Source organism: Apteryx mantelli, chromosome 2, assembly GCF_036417845.1.
Source record: "Apteryx mantelli isolate bAptMan1 chromosome 2, bAptMan1.hap1, whole genome shotgun sequence".
Classification (NCBI taxonomy): domain Eukaryota; kingdom Metazoa; phylum Chordata; class Aves; order Apterygiformes; family Apterygidae; genus Apteryx; species Apteryx mantelli.
In genome coordinates this window covers 103,038,651-103,046,493 of record NC_089979.1, presented here as the reverse complement: position 1 = coordinate 103,046,493, position 7,843 = coordinate 103,038,651, and positions in this window count along the sequence as shown.

Sequence of the window (7,843 nt, the reverse complement as noted above, 5' to 3'; positions counted from 1 at the left end):
GGTTGATATATATACATCTTTTTTTGTGTGTGTGTGTGTGTTCTATATTTCAATGTGTTTTCTCTGATTTTGCAACTCCTGTATATGCAAAACTAACTTAAATTCTGTAAATTGCTTACAGTCTGTGTGATATAACTTCAGAGCAGCCATACTTTGGTCCTCATGCAAGCCAGTTTTTAATCTTACCTATATGTCATGCCACCAACAGACATCTTTATTTCCTTTCTTGACAAAACATCACTTTTTAGTTTGTAATTCAGTATTGTGTGGATTTTGTAATATATACATTCACTTCCACTGTTTTGACCCCTACCAGCCCTCTGTTTATGCTGTAAATGCACATTAAAATTTGTTATGGTCTCTAGACAATGAATTATTTTAGTTTTGTGTATGTTGTGTTGGAGTTCAGTAGCTGAAAGCTCTTTTAATTTGTGATGTTTATAGAGAATGAAGTGATTTGATCACTAGAGACTGTAAAATACAGGTTTGCAGTCAAATACTGCACATAAAGGAAGGTTAGGAGAGGAAAACAGACAAACCAAACAACCAGAACACGGCTTAAAGAATATTCTTTCAGCAAGGAGTTTTAGGAAAGTGAGTTTATTATATTGATAAACTATTCACAAAGCAGCTCCACCCATGTGACCGAAGAAGTGGCTTTCTTTGCTTTTTCTGCAAGTGGATTGTCATTGCTCATTCATATTCTTAATTAAAATACTTTGTCTGTGAACTGAACATGAACGTTTTGCTGTTGACTGAAGTAATATGCATTACATGAATTACATTCATTAATGCAGGAAGGAAAAATTGCTACCATTTGCAGCTGCAATCAGGAAGGTTTTTTTTTTTCTTGCCTCCCTCCTTCCACTGATGCTGAACAATCCAAACCCTTTCATTTATCAGCACAGACAACCATATATACCATATGCTTATTATGATCTATTTACAACAGCATTAAGCAGCTGCAGTGTGGTCAGCTATGTGATTTCTCCTAATTCTACAGATATATAGAGAGGGAGATAAAAGAGTATGTCTAGTATCTCACCAGTCCATGGCTTACAGGCCTATAGTTTTATTTCAAAATGTCCATATGGGCCCATTCTTGCACACTCTGAAGTCTTCCCTCCCTATTTTCAAAGGAAAAAAGAACAAATCATGTAGTACAGAATGAAAGGGTAACACACTAATGCTTTGGACATAGGTAATATAGTTGTGCATATACTATCTGCCTTATTCACGTATTCAGTACCATCACCTTTGACTGGGAATAGTCAGTCTTTCTTTGGTCTTAGAAAAATCTTAGTAGCAGTAAATAGAGTGAAAGTATGACCTAATATAGACAAATCAGGAATAACTTTCAGGAAAAAAGAGGGAAAAATATTATTTTTTAATGCAAAATTGATGACTCACTTGGAATACTGAGTGCTTAAAAGGTTTTGCCTAATAGTAATAATAAATAATCGGCCTACTGACAAACAGTCCTCCCGCCCCCAAAGTATTCTGAATCAAAAACAATAATTTGGAGTGAACAGAAAGCAAATCAGGAAAGAGAGCTGTTTCAAGTTCCATTTTCGGAATGCACCTGTGGAACCACACTTCCAGAACTCCAGAGGAAAGCCGACATTTTTCCCGTGCTACAGTTATTTATGACTGGGTGCTGTGAGAATTTCCCACACAGAGTTTGGAAATCTCGGTTTCCATCAATCTCAATGGGAATCAAAGGCACTGATCCTCTAGATGATGCTTAACATCACACGTACTTCATTCAAATACATGTTTACTGTATACATATCTTGTATGAATATTCTGTGTATGCACATAGTCCTATAGACAATTTGCAGTGACAAACATGGCATCACGTGTGGCGTTTTTCAGGAGCAGTTTAGCCTCACATTGTTAAAGTTAGCTTCTAATTATTATCTTAACCTGGTATTGTGTTTTATATCATGCTACTACTTAGCTATAAAGCACCACGTACTAGGAGGTTAAAGAACCAGCTGAAATTAAAAGCAGAATTCCAGATCATCTGGAGTAGTGTGATGTAACAACTCAAAAGACAGTCTCCCAAGGAAAGCACAATATGGTGATCTGCTATTGTTCTTCAACTGCATCAGCAAAAAAGTGGATATTGAACAGAGAAATTATAATCTACAGGACTTTTGAAAAGCCTTTAAATGTTGCCCAAGAGGCTAAAGGAATACAGAAATTTTCCTCCCCCCCCCCCCCCCCAAGTTAATAAACCCAAAAAGATCACATGAGGCTGGTCCAGCCCTTCTGGTTGCAGATCTGGATCACAGCTTTAGAGCTTCTGCCAAGCTGTGTGATTTGGCAGCAATAGCTCCTAATAGGTGCAAGTATTGCATTTCTAAACTTAATGCTGTGTCTTAACAACCATTCTTCAAGTTATGAATCAGCCTCTAGCCTCAAAAAATTCTCTAAGAGCAAGTTAAGCCCCAGTAATCCCTCTTTTTCCCATGAACCTAGTCATGAATGATTAGCATGTACATGGAACAATTGCCATTTTCTGCCATGGTCCCAGTTCCACAGATCCCTTCGGTATTCACTTAACTTTCAGTTTGGGCTTAAATCCAGTAGGAAACAAATTGACTTAATTATATTCTCAAAAGCTCCACTGAGTTAGGTCCCTCGAAAGAGGCAACTTGCACCCACTGGTGGCAAAATCTCTCATAAGCCAATGTCCTCAAGTTTTCTACAGAAAAAGTCTAGTTTTGAGGTGGCTATTTACATGACTCATGCTTCTCATGCAGTGCCCCCTAGACCTCATTTCATTAGATAAAGCTACAAATTATGGCAATAAAATAATATTTTTTAAAAAGCCCAAATATGACTTTCTTCACATTGTTCAACAGTTTTTGTTTTTAATAGAAGAGTTAGTATGGGCGAGTATGAAGCACCTTCATATTTCAAGGTATATGGCATCCAAATACAGCACACACATTTTGAGGTGTTATATGCTATGAAGCTAAAAGAAACCTATTCCCACTCTGTTAAATATTATCAATATTGCACTGTCCCATCCTGCTTTTGTATTACATAAACAAAATCTTTAGTATTTTTGTAATACTAACAAAGATTAGTACTGCTACAGATCCTGACCCATAAATCCTTCTCTCGTTCAATGGTTACCAACATTTTTTATCTCTGGAACTTCATGTATGTAAGCTGTTGCATAATGTGTTTGAACTTCCCTAACTGCCTTTTGTAGATGCCTCAAAGAAAACCCCAGAGCATGAGGGAGGCTCAGCCCATAGATTAAAAAAAGCATGACAAGACTAACTGAGGATTGACTGCTTCTTCCTCAGAATTGTTGTTAAGAAAGGTACTGGAGACCCTGAAAGAGAGCTGTCACTTGGTAAACACTGTATCTCTCATGGATTACTGTTATTTTTATCATTCTAAATGTCTAATATTTATATTACAGCACTGTCTAAAGGCAAAGATCAGAAGTAGGTATAAGCATATGAGGAGTCAAAGCAACAGCAATAGGACTGCTTGGAGGTTTAAAGCTATGCATGTGATTCAATGCCTCTGTAACTTAGGATCAGAACACACATTAGAACCAGTTTCTCTTATTCTTTCTTTGTAGTATTTTTGTTTCTTTCAAATAAAATGAGGAAACAGTGGCCACTGCAAAAATCTGAATGCTTGCCTAATGTTGTCCGGTGTTAAACTTGTAACTAAGTAACAATCTTTACAGTGTTATCCACATTTAATTCAACATAAAAAAAAAAAAAGACTGCACTACTGCCAATCCTCAATTCCTTCCTCCAAAAAAAAAAAAAAAAAAAAAGAAGAGAAAAGAATTCAAATTGTTGTTATTTGCAGAATAGGAGAATGTTTGTGCCTGACATTACTATTGGTAAATGTCAAATGTTGTTTACAGAGCTAAAAGCATTAGGAACCAAGAATGGGATCAGCATAATTTGCAATATAAATTTTTAAAGGTTAATCATCCATGATTAGCTTAGCTCAACAATGCTAAGTACAAAGTAAATTGCTTAATGTAAGTCATCATAAATGGCTTCAGTCTTTTGTTCTGAATTTTCTAAACAGTGATTTATTGATTTCACAGTTATGAAGTCTGCATATATATTCACACAATTTTATTCATGATAGTTGAAAGATTATAGTTTTCCTAGTGCTCTTCATCTAAACAAGAAAAAAAAATAAGAAAGCTAAGTTTGTCTGTAATAAAGAATAACTAGAATTACTAGCAAAGAAAAAGTGTGCTTTCTCAAGAGTCAAGCATAATTGCAATTTTTAATTCATTTTCTCCTTTCCTTGACATTCTTTTCTTGTTGACACTTCAGTCTAAAAAGCATGACAACAGTATTTCTTACTACTCACTTACACAGTGACAGAGGACAAAATGATGTCTTCCTTGTTATGAAAGAAGCAGAAACAAATTAGAATCTTTCCATTTAACAATAATTCAAGTGTTTATAGTGTTGTGTCACTTCAAAATCTCTCTGCTGTTAGGTTTAGGGAGAAGGAGGAACAGAGAAAGTTTCTTTGTTTCAACATGACTTCTCAGCTCTGTGAATCCTGTCAGTTAATTGTCATTCTGCACCTATGGACAGGAGTCCAAAGCATAGTCTTCTCTAAGTTTCACAAACACAGTTATTTTCCCATAACCACCAATGACAGATTTGTGTTTTGAAATGATAAATATTTGCAACTTGTAAATTTTTTTTACACGGTTATAAAATTCACAGAAAATTGTAACACATAAAGCCATAAGGAAGTCTGAAGGAACATTACAAACTAGAAAGCACTTAAAAGTTTCAAAATACCAGAAATACTTTTCAGTCAAAAAAGGGGCTTTTTTGTGATTTTTCTTTTAAAGTTTTGTTGCCACTCTCATGTATCCTGCTATAAATACTGTGAATTTGAATCCCATCTATATTATGCTGACAGTACAAAGGATCTTAAATTCAAATGGGAGCAAATGAGATTTTTATTTATTGAAATGCTCCTTTACATTGACATAACAGCATGGGAAGAGGTCTTATGTGTAGCTATATGAGACTATTTACAGTGACAGCTCATAATGAAGCCAGAATGTACATAATAGACTATTAATTCCTTTCCTCTTTTTATATACCATGAACTTGAAAAACAAGAGAGAAGATTGGGTTTGACAGCTAGCTGCTTAAAATAAACTATTGCACATAAATTTTTGAAGAAGTAAAGTCTCAAACATTCCTTATTCAAAAGACTTGTAGAACAATGACCTTTTAAATTATATGGCTTTCAGATTCTGAAGCAAAGTTTTATGCATTGTATATGACATCCTTGTACATAATACTAAGAGGGAAGGGGATGATGACTTCTTTTGTTACTTCAGATAGAAGAGTATGTTAATTGCTGCTGATTGTTTTCAATATCAAAAAATTTAACAGACCCTTCAAAACACTGGCAGCTATACTTCTTAAAAAGAAGTGCCAAATTTTATTATCACCTATGGTACGGCTCAGTTTTTGGATGTTAACCAACTCTGGTCCAAGTTTCAAAGATGTTGGTCATGCACCATTACAGAAAAGGAGGAATCCCCGCTTACTTTCTTAAAAATAAATTATGTTAACTTATGATACCAAATCACCTCGATGTCTTTTTCTTTGGTGAATCAGGCACTACTTTTATCCAGATGTGGCATCTGCCTCTGTAGGAGTAACCAACGATGAAAAAGAAGCAGAAATGTGGACCCTGGTAGATTCACCTACTCACTGGATTCCTGTGTAAGAGACAGCAAACAAAAGACAGGATTCCTTTCACTTCCCTACAGCAGTCAACAAGGAAGCATCTGATGGGAACTACCAAACCAAATCACTGCTGTTAAAAATGACATTGACAGGTCAACTCTGCAATAAAGTGAAACACCCTATGAAATTAACTGCAATTTCTCTAGCAAAACACAAAGGTATTTCTCCTGTAACTACTGTTCTTTCATCTGATCCTTGTTGATAACATGGGCTGATCCTAGCACACAGACCAACTGCATACTATCAGCTGGAGAAAGAGAGTCTAGTAATTCAGGCTTTGATCAGGGAAGGGTTTTGTCTACCTTTTGCAACTGCACAATGGCAACCCAGAGAAAAGAGCCAGCTGCTTCCCATCCAACATCACTGTCCTACACTGGATTATTATTTTCAGTTTTATAGCAGAAAGACCTAATTATATCATTCAGCTAATTTTCCTTAAAAAGTAAGGCAATATTTACATCATTTATGTTATTACCAGGTATCTTCTTATATCTGGCAATCTAGGTCCCACATCTTGAAGCCATATGATTTTATAAGTATCGTAGGGGGGATTTTTGCTTAAAAAAAAATAGTAAGTTCTTAGCACTCAAGGTAACAGAAAAGGCTTAAGAGGCAACCCAGCTGCATTATAAAGCTGCATATGTGTCAAGAGCTACTTGCATTAACAGAAAACAAACACACACCTCCCTGCCTGGAGCTCATTCAAATCAGCTGTGAGAAATGCTGGGGAATGAAGGCAGCCAGGAGAAAGCTGCTGGAAAGCTCCAGTTCTGGTGATTGTAATCTGATCTTTGCCTCTCGCCTTTCCAGTACACTTCTTAGACCCAGCAAGGGAGTAAATTCTGAACAGACCTGCTATACATGTGCAGCAGCAGAAATAATGTGTACAATAAAGCCAACAATCCTGGAAAGTGTAGAACCTACTGAGTATGCATGCGGGCACTGCCCATAAGCCAAAGATCTGGCATTGTCTGAATTCTGGGAAAGCTGCATGCGTCACACATCAGAAGGAACTGCCAGGTAGAGGTTCCTCTGGCCACTGGATGGGGTTTGTTTGACTACAAAAGTTGTTCCCTTTCTAAGGTTCCTAACCCAGAAGACAAAAAAAAAATACCCCAAAAGCATTTTGAAAATAAATCCTCAAGAGTCCTCATTAATGGTCTCCCTCACTTTACGTGCATCTGATTGACACTCCTGGTGCAGAAAGAAACTACTCTCCTCAGGAAAAACTTCCACAGATGGACTTTGGAGAATACTGTTTCACCTGAGGTTTACAGCCCACCTTTATTACTTTCATTTTTCAAAGGTATGTCAGCATTCAAATGGAAGATAGACAAAAGAAGATAAACAAAAGTGGCACACTGTGCCAAAATCCGCACGCAAAGCAATATGAAAAATAAATTACCAAGTATATTTAATAGTAAAGCTAACTTTTATCAGACACATTAAAGAAGTCACTGATTTATCATCATAAACTTTAAGGAGGCATTTGGGAATTTCTGCTATATTACTAATTTGTTTTAAAAAATAACAACCTTAGAGCTGCTTGTCATCTGGTACATTATATGATATTTAGTATGATTAACTATGAAGTTAAATATATATATACACATATATATATAAAAGACATTTATCATGAAGATGTACACAGAACACAGAATTGTGGATATAGACCTGTTAACGGTAACACATTTCTTTTTCTCGGCAGATGGATGAAGCAGATGGATGATTTATGTTTTCTTCACACTTTTCTTACTGATCAGTAGTTGCCAGTAGTAATATCAATGTCTGTCCTCAAAATATATACATACAGTGATTTTTCTTTTTTTTTTTTAATTAGCCACTTGTCTTTCTTCATCGACTAGGCTTTTGGTAGTCCACAGAAAAATGTAGGCACATACACAAACACATGCAGTCATAAAGAAATATGTGGACATATAAGCATTTTCATATTACCCAAATAAAAACAGGCTAAACATTTTCTTAGAGAAAGAGAGATATTAAGGATCTTATTTGGTAAGATGAGTCTGCTATATACAATGGAGTACTATTAACTACCA